Source organism: Pinus tabuliformis, chromosome 9 (assembly GCF_031772625.1).
Source record: "Pinus tabuliformis cultivar Carrire ecotype Pingquan chromosome 9, CPIR1, whole genome shotgun sequence".
Taxonomy (NCBI): domain Eukaryota; kingdom Viridiplantae; phylum Streptophyta; class Pinopsida; order Pinales; family Pinaceae; genus Pinus; species Pinus tabuliformis.
The window spans coordinates 1,888,569,370-1,888,591,404 of record NC_142307.1 but is presented as its reverse complement, the minus strand read 5'-3'; positions in this window follow the sequence as shown (position 1 = coordinate 1,888,591,404).

Genomic DNA, 22,035 nt, shown 5'->3' with positions numbered 1-22,035 from the left:
TATTTTTCGCTAGTGATTTTTCCAAAAAATGTCGTTTAGGGCCTCAAAACGGCTCCAGAAGTTCAGTACCTGAAAAACTGCCAAAAATAATAAACTGTGCTACAATTAAGGAAACTGAGAAACTAGAATAAATAATGGTAGGGGTCCAAGTGGAATAGGTGGGTGGCCACCAATATACACCTGGATCATTCATGCACATTTAATTCATACCTCCAATTATTTTATGATTTGGCTTAATTTATTCTCTTTTGTGTAATTAAATTCATTTGTTTTAAGCAATAGACTCTCTAGTTCAATCGTAGGATGATTTGGACCATTGGGTAACCTCTCATGAAGTTGGACAAGGGACAAGGAGAAGGGACAAGTCCATGAATTGAGCTCATGACCTAGTCAACAATGGGCGGCATACTATGGCTATCGTTATTGTCAAGTGGACCATAGGTTGAGTAGGAGATGAGTTACATGTGAGAAGCATATGATGATGGGGTGGAAAGAGCCAATAATCATACAAGAATGTTCCTGTCATTGGGCGTATTTTCATTGGGCTATCGGAGAAACGGTCTATTGAATGAGTGTGAACCCGTTAGTGAGAAAGAAACAATATTACATCAATCTGACATTCATCAAAGTTCCAGAAGTTGGAGGATAAGATGAGACATGACAGTGGTTGATACTAGTGGTAAAGAAATATCCAAGATCCCACCATGAGTACCAACAAGGGAGTTTGTAGTCCTGTCACCTAACTATCCAATAAACAAGAACCTATCTGTCAACTATCGTTACCTCCACCGCTACCAGGGAATATTTGGAGTCAGAAAGAGTCATTGAGTAAGGAATCATAGAGTGGTCCTATCAAGTGACAAAACGACATATGATCTATTTATTGGGACCATGGAGGATGTGAGATGACAGGATAATGTAATGGAAGAGTTGTAGAGAGTAGACCCCAATCTCGTGTATTGATTTGATTCGCACTTGATCAAACCCAAATTAGGGTTACATCACGAACTAGAGGTGTTGCGCTCCACAGGCTACATTAGTTGGTCTAAAAATATGAGCATTGGTGGTGATTTCACCATGAAATTGGGCTACATAGCTTGGTGTGAAGCCCAATTCTTTGATGATGTGTAGTGGTGGAGGTCTGTGTTTAGAAGTTGCATGCTCCATTGAAATGAAAAGAATTATTATGGATGAATTTGAACAATTTCTTACTAACATGGGACAAGGGATAGAAGAGGGGTTGGATTGGCCTTATTAGCTGTCTACTATGCAATTCCTATATGGAATCCACCTCATGTATTTTTATTTCATGTTCTCATTATGTTGAAGTTTTCTCTTCGATTAAGTAGGAGCTCATGTAGAATTCATCCTAGGCTCAATCATTTTTTATTGAGTTTATGAGGGAATGGTTCATAGATAAGGTTGCTTCCCAATTTGAAATTTTTCTAAACATTTTTATTTTTCATCTCATGACAAAGAAACTCTATCATTTTCAAATTCTTAGATACCCCACATGAATTTATTGTGGCTTCAATTACTAGATTGTCTAGGGAATATATAGTGGAGTCTAAAAGTAAGAAGCCAAGGTTTTTGGTCATGCCCTTTCTAGAGAAAGATATTACTTTGGGATATTTTGAAGGTAAAAGCTAGGGACATCCTCCATTTCATGGGCGAGGAGTAGTCCTATTCCTCACTTAGTCCCATTATATTCTGTTGGGTCCCTATAATACTAGTGATTACCCCATTACTATTGTAGTTATACCCCTTATTTATATTGTTGTGCCCCTATTACCCCCATGTTGTTATTTCTGTGCCCCATAGAATCCCTCTATTGTTATTTTTGTGGCTTTATATTATTATTGTTAGGTCGGTTGGATTATATTGTGACTCCTTAGACTCCTATATATAGAAAGGAGGTTTTGTCATTTGAATCATCCAAGAATTGTTCATTTATGTAATGTAAAGGAGGTTTCCCCCTCAAAGAGGCTGAATTCTAAGACGTTGATCTATCTTTTCTATCTTTTCTTGAGCTGGTTTCATAACATTTGGTATCAGAGCTTTGGATTCTAGGGTTTCGCTGCTCCAAACAGGTCATCGTGGCATTTTCGCTATAACTTTTTTCCTGTGACGTTTCAGAAGTCGCAAAAAAAACCCATTTGAGAAGAAATCGCGCTGAACCTTGGGTCCAATTTCAGAGCTTTTCGCGTGATATTTGTGGAGATATGATCTGAGGAATTTGGTCTTTTTGCAGACTCCTGAATTACATTCAAAACAGGCGACCTGGGGAAAATCGCCATAACTTTCTCTCTAGGGATCGGATTGAAATTTTTTAAGAAGTTACAGAAAGAGGACGGACTGTAGTTTCTTGTGTGCATGTTTCAGATCCAAAGGTTGAAACAGTGACTCGTGGCACGTCGTACAAGTTTTCTCTACTGAACTAGTCTAGAAGCAAGTCACTGTGGGAGATTTCACATAACTCTTCCTTGGAGAATCCAATTTGGGTCAGACTTGTGGCATTGGAAAGAGGACGCAGAAGGCTACTACAGATCAAAATTTCAGAACTGGATGATCCGAAATTACAGAGATACATCAGATTCAATATCAGGCTTCTATAAAGTGAAAAAATGTGTGTAGGTTTTTTTTAAATTTTTGCGTAAGCTTGGTTTAACGGAATTCAAAGGGCATAGTAAAGCATTATTATCGGTAACTGATGCCCCGAGGAAAGAAAATGCAAACACCTAGTAAGGAACCTGAAAGCTCTAGCATGACTCATGAAGAAGAGGAAGAAATGCTACATGATATATCAAAATTACAAGAACAAGTGCAACAAATGTCACGCTCACAAAAGCTAACAGAAGCTAAGACAAATGGCGTGGAATCTAAGATAAATGGCGTGGAATCTAAGATAAATGGTGTGGAATCTAAGATAAAGGGCATGGAAGCTAATATGGATGATTCGAAGACAGATTTGAAGAGAGACATCGCAGATTTGAAGACAAATTTGAAGACAAACATGGCAGATTTGAAGACAGATTTGACAAATTTTCTACAAGAAATACTTACTAATGGTGAAAAGGTTGTAAAGGAAACTCATGATGTGAACAAAAGAAATGTTAATCATGATTCCATAGACTCTAATGTTGGATCGAAGACCCACCATATTCCAAAAATCGATATGAGGAAGTTTGATGGCAAGGATCCCGCCACATGGATATTACAGATGGAGCAATTCTTCGATCTCAATAATGTGCAAAACACACAAAAGGTACGTATGACAACTGTATATTTGGAACCAAATCAGTTTGTATGGTATCAATGGCTTTGCTCTCGTAAAAAATTTATCACTTGGGCAATTTTTACGGAAGAATTGATAGCACATTATGAAGATACAAAAAGCAACACTTTTTTTAGCCAATTGATAAGTCTCAAACAAAAGGGTTCAGTAATGGAGCACATTGAGGAGTTCCAAAAATTGAACATAAGGGTAAAAGATATTCCAGAGGAGCATAGGATTGATGTGTTCATAGGGTCTTTAAAGGATAATATCCAACATGATGTTCGCCTTTGGGAACCTGATTCATTAGAGAAGGCATTCAGGTTAGCAAGAAAAATGGAAAGCAAAATTATGGCAACCAGGAAGCATACCACTCACAACTATAAAGACGGAAGTGTTGTTGCCCCTAGTCTTCCACAACCTATAAGGTTGACACCACAACAATTGGAAGAAAAAAGAGCAAAAGGGCTTTGTTACAGTTGTGATAGCAAATACACTAAAGGTCATAAGTGTGCTGAGAAGAAATTATTCTACATAGATTGTGAAGAGGAAGAAGAAAAGGAGCAAGAAAGGTCAAAAGAAGAAGATATACTCCAGGAACAAAGCCTAGATGAAGAACAAATAAATCCGACCATATCTTGTAATGCATTGGCGGGAATTACCACTCCTCAAACCATCAAGATAGAAGGACAAATCAAGAAGAAAAAGGTAATAGTGTTGATTGATTCAGGAAGCACCCACAATTTTATTCATTGTAGGGTAGCAAAAGAATTGAATTGCTTCCTATATCCAGCACCAGAGTGTCAAGTGATGATTGCAAATGGAGGAACAATAAATTGCTCTGGAAAGTGCCATAATATCAAGCTATCCATGGGAGAATATGTATTGACTAGCCCAATGCTTTCCATTCCAATGGGAGGTGTTGATGTTGTACTAGGAGTCCAATGGCTACAATCCTTGGGTACAATAGCTTTTAATTTTCAAGAACTTTTCATCAAATTTTCTACGGAAGGAAAGGAAGTTGAATTAAGGGGTATTGCAGGGAAACCAAGAAAGATAATCAGCTCTAATGGTATGACAAAGCTTCTAAAAAAGGAGCAAAGAGGTGTAATTGCACAATTATGTTCGCTAGATGTTTCCACATTGGAATCATCTATTTCTCCAGATCTCCAAAAAGTCCTGGACAATCATTCCAAGGTATTTGAGACTCCCAAAGGTCTCCCACCTATGCGTGATCATGATCATGCTATTCATCTGATTCCAGGAAGTGTTCCTCCAAACATCAGGCCGTACAGATATCCCTATGTCCAAAAAAGTGAAATTGAACGTATGGTTGCAGAAATGCTAGAGGCTGGTATAATTCAACCAAGTCAAAGTTCTTTCTCTGCTCCAGTAGTATTGGTGCACAAGAAGGATGGATCATGGCGCATGTGTCCGGATTATAGGGAGCTCAACAAGCTCACTATTAAAGATAAGTTCCCCATTCCTGTCATTGATGAATTACTGGATGAATTGCATGGATCAATTTACTTCACCAAGTTGGATCTTCGTTCGGGATATCATCAAATCAGAATGAAGATTGAAGACATTCCGAAAACGGCATTTAGAACTCATGAGGGTCATTATGAATTTTTGGTCATGCCTTTTGGCCTTACCAATGCACCTTCAACATTTCAAGGTTTGATGAATTCAATTTTCAAACCATTCCTTAGAAAATTTGTGTTAGTATTTTTTGATGATATACTAATCTACAACAAGTCTTGGAAGGATCATGTTGAACATGTTGACAAGGTGCTACAACTATTGGAGGAGAAACAATTATATGCAAAAAGATCCAAATGTTTCTTTGGAGTCCAGGAGGTGGAATATTTGGGTCATATTGTATCTCATGAAGGAGTTAAGGTAGACCCTAGCAAAATTAAAGCCATTAAGGAATGGAAAATCCCCACATCCATAAAGCATCTGCGAGGATTTCTTGGGTTGACAGGGTATTATCGCAAGTTTGTTAAGAATTATGGGAGAATAGCAGCACCTCTAACAACATTATTGAAGAAAGATGCATTTTCATGGACTCCGGAAGCAACAAAGGCCTTTGAACATCTTAAAGAGGCAATGTGCCAAGCACCGGTCTTAGCTACACCGGACTTCACAAAAACCTTTATTGTGGAATGTGATGCTTCAGGAAATGGAATTGGTGTTGTTCTAATGCAAGATGAAAGACCCATTGCTTTTGAAAGTCGTCCAATCAAGGGAAAGTTTTTAAGCAAAGCTATTTATGAGAAGGAAATGTTGGCAATACTCCATGCACTTAAGAAATGGCGACCCTACCTAATGGGAAGACACTTCAAGGTAAAAACGGATCATGATAGCCTTAAATACTTTTTAGAACAAAGATTATCCTCTGAAGAGCAACAAAAGTGGGTCACAAAGATGTTGGGTTATGACTTTGAAATCATCTACAAAAAAGGGAAGCAAAATGTGGTGGCAGATGCACTCTCAAGAAAGGATGAGGATGTGGAAGCATTGTTGTGCGCCATTTCTATTATCCAACCAGATTGGATAAACGAAGCAAGGGAGGAATGGAAGAATGACGAAGAAGTGTGGGCACTTATTCGAAAGCTACAACAAGATTCCAGTACGTCTGATACATTTAGCTGGCAAAATGATTCGTTATGGTACAAAGATCGCTTATACCTCTGTAAGAATTCCCAGCTAAAACAAAAGATTCTTATGGAATTGCACACTTCTCCCTTAGGAGGGCACTCAGGATTTTTAAAAACTTACCACAGGGTTAAGAAGGAATTTTTTTGGGATGGCCTTAAATCAGATATTCAAAAGTTTGTGGCGGAATGTTTGGTTTGCCAACAAAATAAAGTTGAAACAATTAAGACACCGGGTCTATTACAACCTTTATCCATTCCAAGCCAACGTTGGGAGGAGGTTTCAATGGATTTTATCACAGGTTTACCCAAGTCTGAGGGAAAGAGTGTCATCATGGTGGTAGTTGACAGACTTACCAAGTATGCACACTTTTGTGCATTATCACATCCATTTAAAGCCAGTACAGTTTCTACTGCATTTATGGAAACAATTCAAAAGCTACATGGAAACCCAAAGATTATTGTAAGTGACAGAGATCCCATTTTCACTGGAAATTTTTGGACAGAATTATTTTCTTGTCTTGGTACTCAGTTAGCTCATAGCTCATCTTATCATCCTCAATCTGATGGGCAAACTGAGATAGTAAACAAATGTTTGGAAGGATATCTTCGTTGCTTTGTATCTGATAAACAGACACAATGGGTCAAATGGTTGCCTCTGGCTGAATGGTGGTATAACACTTCCTTCCATACAGCAACAAAAATGACCCCATTTATGGCACTTTATGGGTATCAACCACCATCCATCACATCATATTTAAGAGAAAATTCTAAGGTTCAGGCAGTGGAACATCACATCGAACATCAACAACAAGTCCTCCAACTCTTAAAGGATAACCTCGTGTTGGCACAAAATAGAATGAAACAACAGGCAGATCAACATCGCAGTGAAAGAAGTTTTGATGTAGGTGATTGGGTATTCCTACGGCTACAACCATATAAGCAAATGTCCCTAAAGCAAGCTAAGAAGGATAATAAATTATCACCAAAGTATTATGGTCCGTACAAGGTGTTGCAAAAGATTGGTACTATGGCATACAAATTGGAGCTTCCTGCAGCTTCTCGATTGCACCCAGTTTTCCATGTTTCATGTTTAAAGAAGGTTATAGGCGACAAGCTCCCAGTTCAAACAATATTGCCAGAACTTGACGAGGAAGGAAAAATTATATTGGAACCGGAAGCAGTCACAGAAACAAGAACTCGACAGCTACGAAATCGATCAATTTCAGAGTATCTTATCAAGTGGAAGAACTTATCCGCTGAAGATTCCACATGGGAGGATGAGAATTTTATGCAGAAGTATCCAGAACTACTCAAGCATTGAGGACAACACTTTTTTGAAGGAGAGGGGCATGTTGGGTCCCTATAATACTAGTGATTACCCCATTACTATTGTAGTTATACCCCTTATTTATATTGTTGTGCCCCTATTACCCCCATATTGTTATTTCTGTGCCCCATAGAATCCCTCTATTGTTATTTTTGTGGCTTTATATTATTATTGTTAGGTCGGCTGGATTATATTGTGACTCCTTAGACTCCTATATATAGAAAGGAGGTTTTGTCATTTGAATCATCCAAGAATTGTTCATTTATGTAATGTAAAGGAGGTTGCCCCCTCGAAGAGGCTGAATTCTAAGGCGTTGATCTATCTTTTCTATCTTTTCTTGAGCTGGTTTCATAACATATTCATATGATATATGCTTCTAGAAAGGGCTTAAATAATACGACAAAATTTATAGTCCTTTGGACTTTTTTGGAAGTCGTGAGTGATAGAGGAATCAAGAAGTTCTATGTCTTTGGTGATTCTCAAGTAGTCATAAAATGGGCCTCTAAAACCATCTTAGTCGAAAAATTTCATCTTGGTTCTATGTCGCAACATAGCAAGAGTTCAAGCATCCGTCTGGGGTAGGGCCGAGGATGAGGTCGTAGTCATCTGATACCCACCAGGGTTCAAGGCCAAGGGATTAATCACCACTCAGTCTCTATATCATCTAGCTCATATAGGAATGACACACAACCTCAATCCCTCCAAGCCATAGGCGAGTGGGAAGCAGAGATAAGGGAGCATATGAATCCAGGGGAACAAGAAATTCTGAATGATTTTGGAGATATTTTTCCAGACCTAGGCCATACTTGGGGTTGGTGTACCCTATTAATGTGTACCCTTTACTTATTCTAGATGATGAAGAAACTTTTAGCCAAAGCTCTGATGCTACCTCTAATAGGCAACGCAAGTCATTCAGAAGAGATTCAGGAGATTCACAAAGAATTCTAGATTATTCAATGCCAATATAATAGTAGAATTCACACCTCGCTCGCACTGAGAGGCACATTCCATGTATGCTTCCGACCGAGCTGTTGGGCTCCAATGCTAAAGACCCTACATTGATGGAGTCTTCTAATGAGTATTCCAGTACAATAGCTTACTATAGATTTTACATTCACTAGTCATGTTTAGATGAACAATATCGTTTTTTGGTTTATCTAGTTTAGGCATATGGTCAATAGTTCATACAGTCAGTCAAGCTCATATAGCTTTACTAGAGAACCTCAAACAATTTTGGTTTCGAACTGCTTACAATGCAGCTAGATGGTCAACAAATCTGGCGGGCAGGTTAAGACCATATGGACATGGATACTATTTTTGTAATGCCTACCTTATTTCAAAAATTTAATACAAAAGTACCCCTAAACTTACCAAATTTTTTTTTTTTTATTTTAGTTTTTAAAATTTATTTCACTTATCAAAATATCCATCTTCATCTTATATTTTTAGTGAATAAATCAGTTTATGCAAAAACAACTTTTCTAAATTTCCGATAGTATTGTGTTACAATAATTTCATTGCTAGTGCTATTTGAGTAGAGGAGATTGAATTAATCATTTAGACATTTATAAGTATGTAAAATATATCTCATGATCACTTGGGCATGGTGGAGAGATAAGTTCCATGGCCTAATATTAACCGGGGAAACTAGTAACATTAAGAAAATTAAATGATAAACTTTAACATTCAAAAATATCACATAATTACATGTTAAATAAATAATTAGGTTTAAATATCTTTCCCTTTTAAATATCGTGCAAAAATGCAGTATACTGCGTTTGTTACACCTAGAAAGTTAAAAATAACAATCTTAAATGCTTTGTTAATATCTCTTTTTTAATGGGAGGACCCACAGTAAAAACCATTATTTCTGTCAACATTTCAAATCCCAACAAAGATTAACCACAAAAATCTTAAATCCAGAATATCTCTTTATTACCCCTAAAAAGTAAAAAATAACAAAATTGAATGCTTTGTTAATATCTCTTTTTCACTTTTCTAAGATAAAGAAACTTCTTTAAAATGAAATAAAGAAACTTCTTTAAAATGAAATATTTGTGTAGATATTCCATGAATGAATGTATTTCGTAATTATATTGCCTCGATGTGCCATGGATTCATCTCGTTCCTTGTAATGTTTGTGATGGCCTCCCGATACAATCTATTTTTCAGTATATTTACAACACAATTTTGTAATATTTTAATGATTTTAAAAACTTCAATAAAACTAGTTACTTATTTCAGTGCCATACTAAAATGTTATGGGTGCTTGCGGAAAATAAACACAATAATTTACTTACATAAAACTTCTTATTTTTTCTACAATTTTTTATTTATTTTTATATAAATATTTATCCTACCCTCTACAAAAATTTATATGCAACTATATCTTTACTTTTAATTTTTTTCTATTGGACAATACCACTGTGTAAACCACATTCAATCACTTAAACATTCTCATTTACAATTTTAAAAGGCACTAACAATATATAATTAATCATATAATTATACTAACAATATCTAATTAAGTCTTCAAATTCATTATTATAAAATATATATGTTTTTTTTAATATATCTAAGATATGTTTAGACCTAAAATTGAACTCGTATAATTTGATTGGTTTCTCTTTCATTTAAGTGGAAATTATGCATTTAGAAAAATTGCAAATTGATATATGGAGTGGAAAAATTAATTGCCTTTCAAGAGGCAGGGACATAAATTTAGTGGGTAGTAAATATGCACATTTACATTTTTACTCCTACTTATTAAAGTGCTCAGGAACACAAATAATGGTGATTTAGTGGGTAGTAAATATTCAAATTTACATTTTTACTCCTACTTATTAAAGTGCTCAGGAACACATAAACTAGCAATTGCACCACATGTTGCAAAAGAAACCGAGTAAGTCGTAGCATATTGAAGAGAATATTAAAAAATAATATAGATGAAGAAGTAGCATATTGAAGAATAGTATAGATGAAGAAGATTTGATATGTTACGTGATCATGTTGGATACTCTAGAACTATTTACTTTACCACATAAATTAAATAAATTATTATTAAATTTTAATAGTTTATAAAATAATTATTAAATTCTAATTTATAAAATATTTATTTAAATGTAATATGATGAAATTAATATTTAAAATAAATGTCATATATAATTTGAAGAACAAATTCTCGTGCCACCAAAACAAGAAAAATATATATATATATATATATATATATATATATATATATATATATATATAAATAATTTAACAATATTTGAATTTTAACAATACACTTTTCACTATAAGAAAATTTAAAAAGTTCACATTGAGAATTTATAAAATTTAAATTTCTTGAAACGAAAATGTTATAAGTATATTTAATAACGTTATTGATTTTAAAATTTTGAATATTGTGTGGGGTTCAAAGATTTTAGTGTCCTTTTATTTATAGTGATTGTGACGGGTTGTTTTGCAAAAAGATATTAATAATGCATATATTTAGGTCAATAATCCTAAGCATTCACAATCTATGAAGCCAATTAAAGAGTTTGAAATGTATTCAAAAGCGAGAAGAGAATTAAAATACAAAAGTCAATAGTTTAAACCATTTCTAACCCATAATAATAGAAATTGGATTCTTAAGTGTATTTTATTTCAATCAAATTCTCGTGAGTAATTTATAAACCATGGAAATAATATTTTCTAGAGACAATAGAAATTGGATTCTTAAGTGGATTTTCTTTGAATCAAATTTTTGTGAGTAATTTATAGACCATGGAAATAATATTTTCTAAAGACATATCCCCTAGAACCTCTTGAAGGAGAATTTTAAATATCAATTTTTTTCATAAAAACTCAAAAGATTTAGTCATAAATGGTGAGAAAAAAGGTCTTGCCTACTACCACTACATATAGTTAATTCTAATTTTTTTAGAATGAATTACAAAGACACAATTGGTTGTTATCTACTACAATAACAAAACTGCATGAAATCTTCATTATTGAAAGCGCTAATTATACACCAACAATCCCAACATTTACTCTCTATACCAAATATATCTTATAAAATAAAAATAAAAATTATTGAAAATAACCAAAAAGAATAATAATAATAATAATAATAAAATTTATTTTATTACTCAATTTTGATGAGTACTCTCAATCAACTATTATTATTATTATGTATATAGATCTGGGGATGCTTAGGAAAAACGGGGGCATGGTTTGAAAGGTTCCATTTTGTTGGAGGAATGATTTGTAGATGCTATGCTGCCAATATTAATGCTATTGATGAGTATTGGGAGCGGGATTATTGGTTAGAAGCTGAAAAGGTGTTTAAGCACAACGAAGAGAGAGAGGAGGGTGAAAAATTGGTGAAAAATTAATATCATTAGGAGAGGGCATGATTAGGAAACAGGGGCATGGTTTGAAAGGTTTCATTTTGCTCGAGGAATGATTTGTAAATGCTACGCTGACAATATTGATGTGATTGATGCGTATGGGAAGCAGGGTTATTGATTGGAAGCTAAAAAGGTGTTTAAGCACAATGAAGAGAGAGGGGAGGGTGAAAAATTTGTGAAAAAATAATATCATTCAAAAAGAAGTTACCACATAACAGACAAAGCTTCTTTAATTGATGTTAATATTGTAAAATGAAGACTCGTGTAAAATATTTCAAATGCATGAGATAATTTAATTCTGACTTCAAATATTATTTCTGCAAATTACATACCGCATTCCAGAGGATTTTTCAGAGTAACAGGTTCCTTAGAATTGTAAAATGATTCACTATACATTGTAGAGAGAACTATATATTCTGAAGAGGGTTCATACATTAACCCCAATTTGTTTAGAATGGCCATGAAATGTATACGTATGCAAATAAGAATATGCACAGAATTCATGAACTGAGTTTGCTGCAAATTCCTTTGACAAGCTTGCCAATGGTTGAATTAAACTAAAAGGACATATAACTACATTGAAACAATAAACAAAATGCAATTAAAAATGTAAATGATGTTACTGCATCATTTCATCATCATTAATAATGGTGTAAGTGATTTTTTTTAATTAATGCAATTTAATGGAAAAATATCTATATAACCATTATACATGCGACTCTCACATGAGAGGAGCTAGTAACTCTCACATGAGAAGAGCTAGTAATTTCAAACAAATTCTTGCCCTGCATTTTCAAAAACTGTTTCCAAGTTAGAATCCCTTAAATCCCATAAAATCCCTTCGAATCCCTTCATTACATCAATTAGTGAGAATTCTTAGAGAGCTTTCAAGTAAATTTGCTATTATTAAATGAATTTAAGATTTATCTTAAGAAAACAGTCTCTAGGAAGTAATAACAATAAAGAAGATGCCCTACCAAAAACCCAACAAAGCTCTAAGGTAAGTTGACCTTAATTGCACGACTTTATTAAATGCCTTAGAAAAATGCCTACCATCTCTGCGGTTCTTCAGATCTGCGAAGGGCGTAGCATATCTCGCATTTTTCTCCGGCAGATCTGCGGTTTCGGTGAAGGGCGTATATATATATATAAACTATATTATTTTATGTGCTGTGGAATTGTCTGCGGTTCTTCAGATCTGCGGTTCCGGTGAAGGGCGTAGCATATCTCGTATTTTTCTCCGGCAGATCTGCGGTTTCGGTGAAGGGCGTATATATATATATATATATATATATATATATATATATATATATATATATATATATATATATATATATATATATATATATATATATATATAAACTATTGCATTCGGTGAAGGGCGTAGCATATCTCGCAGTTCTCTCCGCAGATCTCTTCCACAGTTTTCTCTTCAGATCTCAATCCTAAATTAAATTAATACCTTCTCCCAAGATTGGGAAGAGATATTTTTTTAGCCTTCGGTATAGATCTGCGGTATTGAATTGAATCTGCGGTATAGATCTGGTGCAGATCTGCGTAAAATATGGCTCCGAGCTTTGCAAAAATAACTAGTGGCTCATCCGCCTCTGGAGGGCAATCTCCTGCCCATATCGTGAGTGAAGCCCCAGCTCCCACTATCCAAGTGGTCCAGGACTCACTCGATGAAGCTTTGAAGTTCTCCGAAAGTGCCCTAATTTGCCGGTTCAATGGTTTTTGGCCGCGGCTGATAGCACTCCACAATTGGATCTCGAAGGTATGGAAGCCTATCATTTCTGATGAAATTAATATCTACCCTTGTGCTAGAGGTTTCTTTATAGTAGATTTTGAAAATCCTGAAAGCAGACAATGTATTCTAGATTCCGGCCCTTGGTTTTCGGAAAAATCAGGCCTATTCATGAAGCCATGGAACCCATCATTCGATCCCTCTACAGCAGTGATAACCTCAGCACCAGTTTGGGTGAGATTGCCAAGCCTACCCTTGCATCTCTGGAATCTCTCCTCGCTAAAAGCCATCGGAAATGCAATTGGGAAATTTTACTGCAGGTGCCGAGAAACAGAGGAATATGCCAGAACCACCTATGCACGCATCTGTGTGGAAATGGATTTCAGCGCCGGATTCCCAGCTGAAATAAACCTAACAAGTAAAGACTATGTGTGGAACCAGAAGCTTGATTATGAAAGTGTCCTCTTCAGATGTCGATCGTGCTTTGAGACGGGGCATCTAGCCAAAAATTGCCCAAAAGCCTCTGAGAAAAATTTTGCTAGAAAAAACCACCACAGATCTACATGGTGGGAAGGAGCACAAAAAGAACACTACACTGTCATCAAAGAAGAATATTCTAGAGAAAACTCTAAGTCACAAGAAATCAAGGAAGAAGGAAACAACTCTCAAAGCAAGCAAGGAGAAAGCCCGCCCCAACAAATCAACAGTTATGAGGATTTGAATACCGCAGAAAATAAATCTTCATTTAACAGCAAATCAGATCTCCTAAACCAAACTTCTCCGACTATAGATCGCGAAGCTAAGGCACCAATGTCCCAAGAACCAGAAGAGATGAAGGAGATGCAAGACAAAGGAAGTTGGAAGACCGTAGAGAAAAGAAAGAAAGCTACAACACCAATCTCGCCAAGAAAGACGAGGAGCCAGACAAGTAAAAATTAAGAAAATTGTAGGTCCGATAGACCAATTTGGTCTCAGTGGACGTTAACCATCATCATCATCATCATGATGTAGGCAAGTTTCATTCAGTTCCTTGATTCAAGTCAATTTTATTGTGGTTATAATTTAATAATTAATTTCTCGTTGACAGCTTCAAATTCACTGTCTTGAAGTGGAAAAAAAAAACCGGAGTCAACGCAACATTGTCTAACTTACATAAACCACATCATCAATAGCAACAAATTTGCGCATCACTAACAACACAAAATTACTTGCTAATATTCCTTTAAAATGAGGATGAGATCATGTAATCATCGTATACTGTAATTGCAAATATTGAAAAAAAAACATAATCTGAGAGAATTGAAGTGCATTTACTCTGTATCAACTATCAAGGTAAGTTGACCTTAATTGCACGACTTTATCAAATGCCTTAGAAAAATGCCTACAATCTTTATAGGTCGGCAAGTTTCATTCAGTTCCTTGATTCAAGTCAATTTTACTGTTATTATAATTTAATAATTACTTTCTCGTTGACAGCTTCAAATTCACTGTCTTGAAGTGGAAAAAAAACCGTAGTTAACGCAATATTGTGTAACTTATGTAAATGACATCATCAATAGCAACAAATTTGCACATCACTAATAACACAAAATTACTTGCTAATATTGCTTTAAAATGAGGATGAGATCATGTAATCATCGTATATTGTAATAGCAAATATTGAAAAAAAAACATAATTTGAGAGAATTAAAGTGCATTTACTCTATATCAACTATCAGACATCATCAACATAACACCAAAATCATAATTACTTGCTGATATTCCTTTAAAAGGAAGACGATATCAGGTAATCATTACATTTTCTTCCAAAATCACCAAACCCTTTTAAAAACACATAGAAATGTAATTACAAATACTAAAGAAAAATATAATTGGAGAAAATTTAAATACACATTCACTCTATCCCAGAGATTGACATAACCACTAACAAAAATTTATACAATTTAATGCTGCTCGTGTACTTGCAAACCCGAGAGAGAGAAAAGGAGAAAAAAAACGACGAGAGCTACTCTTCTTATTTGTGCTACGAAGGAACATAAGCAAATAACATTGGATATTATTGGTGAATATGAGTTCTTTGCACAACTTATTCACTCTCTTGTTCGGATTGAGAAACATGTTATGGAAAATGTTCAAGGTCGCACAACGCAGGGATGGCATGTTCGAGAAAGAAAACATTTTAGTGCATGATTATGTATCAGTGTTGGGAGGAATAGATACACTTTCTATTAATAATTCCTTCCTTCCAATTTGCTCATTGCCCTGAGGTTCCCAAAATGAAGGAATTTTTATTGTTTTTTTTAAATAATGATTTTTATTCTATCAATCCATAAAACAAAACTCGAACATGATGTCGTGCTGCTGGATGAAACTTGATAGCCAATGTCTTCAAGTCAAGTGGTCTGCAACAATTATCGACTTAACCCCCTCCGACAACTGCACCAACTCCTATAAAGTTAAAACAGAATAACAATTACAATAAACTTGAAACATAAAGAAGTAAAACCTTTACAAAACTCTAGTAAAACCACCAGTGCAAATGAAATCCGCAGCCAAAATTTTTCCCCTTGTCGCCTCACATCTCATGGAGAGGGACTCTGTTGCAAAGCGTTTCTTTGGCAACCGCGAGTTCAAATGAGTTCTTTGGCATGGTATTGAAATGGTGGAATTCGCAATTCCTCCTTGTTGCGACTCGCCAAGAATGTGCAGGGGGCTTATCATTAATGGCACAACGGTCTCAAAGTCATGGAGTCACAGCTGTCGCAAAGTCATTAAGACAAATGTCTTTAAGAATGGAAAACATCACGAAAGGGGCTTCTACAAAGCGCAATATTCTCGACCGCCTACAACATTCCAATATTCTCAACCGCCTCGGACATTCCAATATTTTCAACAGCGTACAACATTCTTCACGGATGATCCAATGGCTAGAGATTATTTCATCGTCTAACCATTGTCCCCTAATGAGACAACGTGGTATGGAGGAGACAACGTGGTATGGAGGAGAGTTCCTTTGAGAGCTAACACGTGTAAGTATATTTATTTAAATCTTATTCATATTCATTTTTTATGCAAATACTTAAATTATAATGGGCATTAATTGATAGTAAATAATATGTTATTTAAATGAGTATGAGCTATTTTTAAAGATTTTAATTTTGAGTAGTTTTACTATGAAGCTTAACACTGAAAAACGTTTTAACAAATCTATAAAAATTATGGCACAAATATTGCAATTGCATCCAAAAATTATGGTTGTAAAATCTAAGACAGTTATCCATATTGTATTCATATTGTATTGTATTGTACCATATTGTATTGTATTGTACAAAGACTAAAATAAGACTTTAAAATAATGGTCTCATCAAATATTTGGAAAATAATTTTTTTAAAGATCAATCTAACTCTCGATATATCATGCCCCGAGAGGGATCAAATCCCTAGAGGTGCAAACCTTCTTTTTGGATTGTGGAATTTGAGGAAAGGGTTGCACCTCGAGGGATTTGATCCCTCCTAGTGCATGATAGATCTGGAGTTAGATGGATTTAGTGTGGTTCCAATTGAGGGCGATAATGACACATTTTTATATTATCATTATTATGTATATTTGAGATAAACATCATACTTTGAAATTTACATTATGGTTTCTTTGTTTGAGATGCATATATCATTCTCTTCTTTATTTTTATTTTTGTGGGTTGCCTTGAATGGTTTGTACGTCTGCTCTTGGATGCTTTGAGTGGTTTGTATGTTTATGTATTTGGATTTGGATAGTAATTCTTGTGAATGTTACAATTTTTGTGTTATATTTCTATATGTATATGTAATTTTTTGTTAGTAATTAGTTGGTGATAAAGAAGCCAGACAATTTTGCTGATAGTTTGCAAGAGGATTGATAGTGCATCATATATATTTCATCTAATTTTAGGTAACAACTTTTGACAATTAAAAATTCCTAATAGTATCCCTCTAGGTATTACTAAATATATTTTGAAAAGTAGTTTTAATAATTTTTTGCATCAAGATTACTCTTGAAATCATTTGTTTCATTGCTAGTGTTTGAAATAATTTATTTCCTTCAAAATATTTTGATGATTTTATTGTATCTATAGTTTGTTCTGCAAAATTCAAGAAATAATTTAATTTTGATTATTTTAAATGAGTGGTTAGATTTGCAAAATCCTTAAATTATTTATTAGTTTTTCCATCTTTTCATATCGATTCTATGAAAAGGATAGTTCAGATTGTAAACCATTCAATTCTATAACTCAAACGATTGTAGTAAACATCATACCTTGTCTCTCTTGCTCTCCAATATGAATAGGTTGAATTATTATAATACAAAAATCAATGCAAATTGTCAATCATTTTTTTGTTCGTACATTCAAAGCAATGCACATTGGTAATCCAATCAATTTAATATAATATACCATAATACATGAGTTACATCAAATCATAAATCATCATCTACACTAAAATCAATGCATCTAATGCACACAATCAAATAATATTAGAAAACATCTACACTAAAATCAATGAATATAATGCAAGTAATCAAATAAGATCAGAAATCAACATCTACTATAAAATCAATGCATCTAGTGGAAGCAATCAAATAAGATTAGAAATCAACATTTATACTAAAATCAATGCATCTAGTGGAAGCAATTAAATAAGATTAGAAATCGACATCTACACTAAAATCAATGCATCCAGTGGAAGCAATAAAATAGGATTAGAAATCACGATCTACAATGAAATCAGAGCATCTAGTGCAAATAATCAAATATAATTAGAAATCACAATCTACACTTAAATCAATGCATCTAGTGCAAGAAATCAAATAGAATTAGAAATCACTGTCTACACAAAAATTAATGCATATAGTGCAAGCGGTCAAATAGAATTACAAATCAACATCTACAATCTACATTGAAATCAATGTATTTAGTGCAAGCAATCAAATAAAATGTTATGCAACCAGTTCAAAAAATAGAAGAAGAGATAGATCAAAGACTTCAAAATTAGCCTCTTAATAACAATAAGCAATGGGTCTTCCTTCTTGCATTAAAACAACACCAATTCCATTTCTTGAGGCATCACATTTCATAATAAAGGTTTCTATGAAGTTTGGCGTAGCTAAGACTGATGCTTAGTACATTTCCCCTTAGAAGATGTTCAAAGGCCTCCATTGCTCCTAGAGTCCCAGAAAATGCATCTTTCTTCAATAATTTTGTTAGGAATGCTTCTATTTTGCCATAATTCTTAACAAACTTATGATAATACCCTGTCAACCCAAAAAATCCTCGTAGATGCTTTATGGATGTGGCGATTTTTCATTCCTTAATGGATTTAATTTTTCTAAAGTCTACCTTAACAACTTCATGAGATACAATATGACTCAAATATTCCAACTCGTCTTCACAATCTATGTAAAATAATTTCTTCTCCGCACACTTATGACCTTTAGTGTATTTGCAATCACGACTATAACAAATCCCTTTTTCTCTTTTTTCTTCCAATTGTTGTGGTGTCAACCTTGTAGGTTGTGGAAGGCTAGAGGCAAAAACACTTCCATCTTTATAGTTGTGAGTGGTACGCTTCCTTGTTGCCATAATTTTTCTTTCATTTTTTCTTGCCAACCTGAATGCCTTTTCAAATGAATCAGGTTCCCAAAGGCGAACATCATGTTGTATGTTATCCTTTAAATTCCCTATGAACACATCAATACTATGCTCCTTCGGAATATCATTTACCCTTGTATTCAATTTTTGGAATTTCTCAATGTGCTCCACCATTGAGCCCTTTTGTTTGAGATTTATCAATGTGCTAAAGAAGGTGTTTCCCTTTGTATCCTCATAATGTGCTATCATTTCCTCCTTAAAAATTGGTCAAATGGCAATTTGTTTACGAGAGAAAAGTCACAGATACCATACAAACTAATTGGGTTCCAAATATAAAGTTGCATTTCTTCCTCTTCTTCATGTGTCATAGTAGAAATTTCGGATTGCTTACTAGGTGTTTCCATTTCTTTCTTCAAGTCATCAATTAATGATAATTATGCTTCACAATTCCCTTTGAATCACTTCAAACTACTTTCTCAAACAAAAATTATGCAATTTTTAAAAACAAGTAAACATTGTTTTTTGCTTTGTAGGAGCTCGATATTTAATCTGATTTATCTCTATAATTTCATATCTCCAAGGGGAGAAATTAGATCTTGTGGTAGTACTTTGAGTCCTTTTTCCAACCCCACAAATCTGATCGAGATTGGATTCTCCAAGAAAGAGTTATGGTCAATCTCCCACGATGACCTGATTATAGACTTGTTTAGTAGGGCGAACTTGTACGAAGTTTCATGTATCATTGTTTTGACCTTTGGCACTAAAAATGATACCCAACAAACTAAAATCCATCATATTTCTTTCAATTTTTACGAAATTTGAATCTGACGTTGAGAGAGAAATTTATGACGATTTTTCCATGGTCGCCTATGCGAAAAATGCATCTAGTGCAAGCAATCAAATAGGATTATAAATCAACATCTACACTAAAATTAATGCATCTACTGCAAGCAATCAAATATCATTAGAAATAAAAATTTATACTAAAATTAATGCATCTAGTGGAAGGAATCAAATAGGATTAGAAATCACCATCTACCATGAATTCAATGCATTTAGTGCAAGAAATTTTCTTCCCTCTCTACCACCTCTATCTATATGTATATCTCCTTCCATATCTCCTTCTTTGTCTCTCTATCTCATCCCCAAACATACACACTCTCTCTCCATCTCTTCCTTTTCACTCCCCCTCTCTCGCTCCACTTTTCTCTTTGTATGTTTTTTTTCTTCCCTTCCTCTCTCCCCTTCCAAGTCCATCTCTTTGTCGTAGCTCTATCCTCCTCTCTATGAAGGCATCTCTCTCTCTCTCCCTCTCTCTCCTCTAACCCTATTATTATCTCCCTCCCCCTCCTTATCTCTCTCCCCCTCCATCTTTGTGTTTCTGTCTCTCTCTCTTAACCTTCTCCCCCTCTCACTCCTCTCCTCCTCTCTCTCTTCACTCCTCCTCTCCCATGTCCTTTAGTTTATCCCATTCAATGTAAGCAATCAAATAGGATTAGAAATCCCCATCTACATTAAAATCAATGCATCTAGTGCAAGAATTCTTCTTCCCCCAATCTATATATATCTCCCTCCATCTCTCCTTATTTGTCTCTCTAACTCACCCCTCTCCCCAAACACACATTCTTCCTCCCTCCATGTCAATGTATCTATGCCTCTCTTTCACTCTCTCTTCTTCTCTCTCTTTGCCTTCCATCTATATATCTATCTCTCTCTCTCTATATATATCACCCCCAAAGCATACACACTCTTTCTCCATATTTATCTATCTATCCCTCTCTCTTCCTCTCCCTCCCTCTTCCTCTCTCTGTCTCTCTTTCTTCCCCTTCTCTCCCTCTCTCCCCCCTTCTATCTCTATTCCCTCTTGGTATCCTCTGTTCCTCTCTCCATCTCATTTATCACTCCCTCTCTCTTTCTCCGCCTTTATCTCTTTGTGTTTTTCTTCTTACCTCCCTCTTTCTCTCCCTTCCTCTCTCATTATCTCTCTCACATCCAAGCTCTCTTCCTTCCTCTCTCTCCATTTCTCTCTTGCCTCCCTCTGTCTCTCCCCTTATCTATTAGGCTCTCTCTCTCTCTCTCTCTCCAACGTGGTCACTATCTCTCCTTCTCTCCCCCTCTTCTCTCTATCTCTCCTTCTTTATCTCTCTATCTAACCCCCAAACATATACACCCTCACTCTATCTCTCCCTTGCCACTCACTCTCTCTCTCTCTCTCTCTCTCCACTTTTCTCTCTCTATGTGGTTGTTCTTCCCTCCCTCTCCTCTCGTCTCTAAGTCCTCTCTCATCCCTTCCTCTCCCTCCCTCTATCTCCCTACCTCTATCACTTTGTCTTTGTTCTTCCCTCCTCTATATATCTAGAGTTAATATATATGATGATATATTAATATATATTATAATATAGCAAATTTAATATCGTATTAATCCGAAGTTATTAAATTTAACATATTAATATTAATATTAATATTATAATATATTATATTAATATTAGATTTAATGATACTTTTTACATAGCATGATAACGAAATTTTCAAATATTACAACTTTGATGTGGAAATATTTATGTCTTTAGAGATTTTAATATATCTATAAGATATGGTTTTCCTTTATTCATTTTACAAATATTTAATAAAAATAAATTTTAAAATATTTTGGAGCAAGATTTTGGATTCTTTGTGTTGAAATAACTTTTTACTTTATCTTACTAAATGGTATTGACTTTAGTAAAGAGTAAAGATGTTTAAAATTTTATGTGATTTGGAATTTTAATGTTTAAAATAACTATTAAACACATTAGATAATTGTATTACAATAATACAATTACCTTATGCATTCAATAGTTATTTGAATAACTATATAAAACACTTAAATTAATTATTTTAAATTTTAGATTTTTTCATTTTTTTGGCCAACATGAGCAAAATAATTTCAACTTTAATGACGAATGTACATGGTTACACATCAGGTTACACATCATACTGGGCTCTAGAATGTGGCGAGAAAATATATAT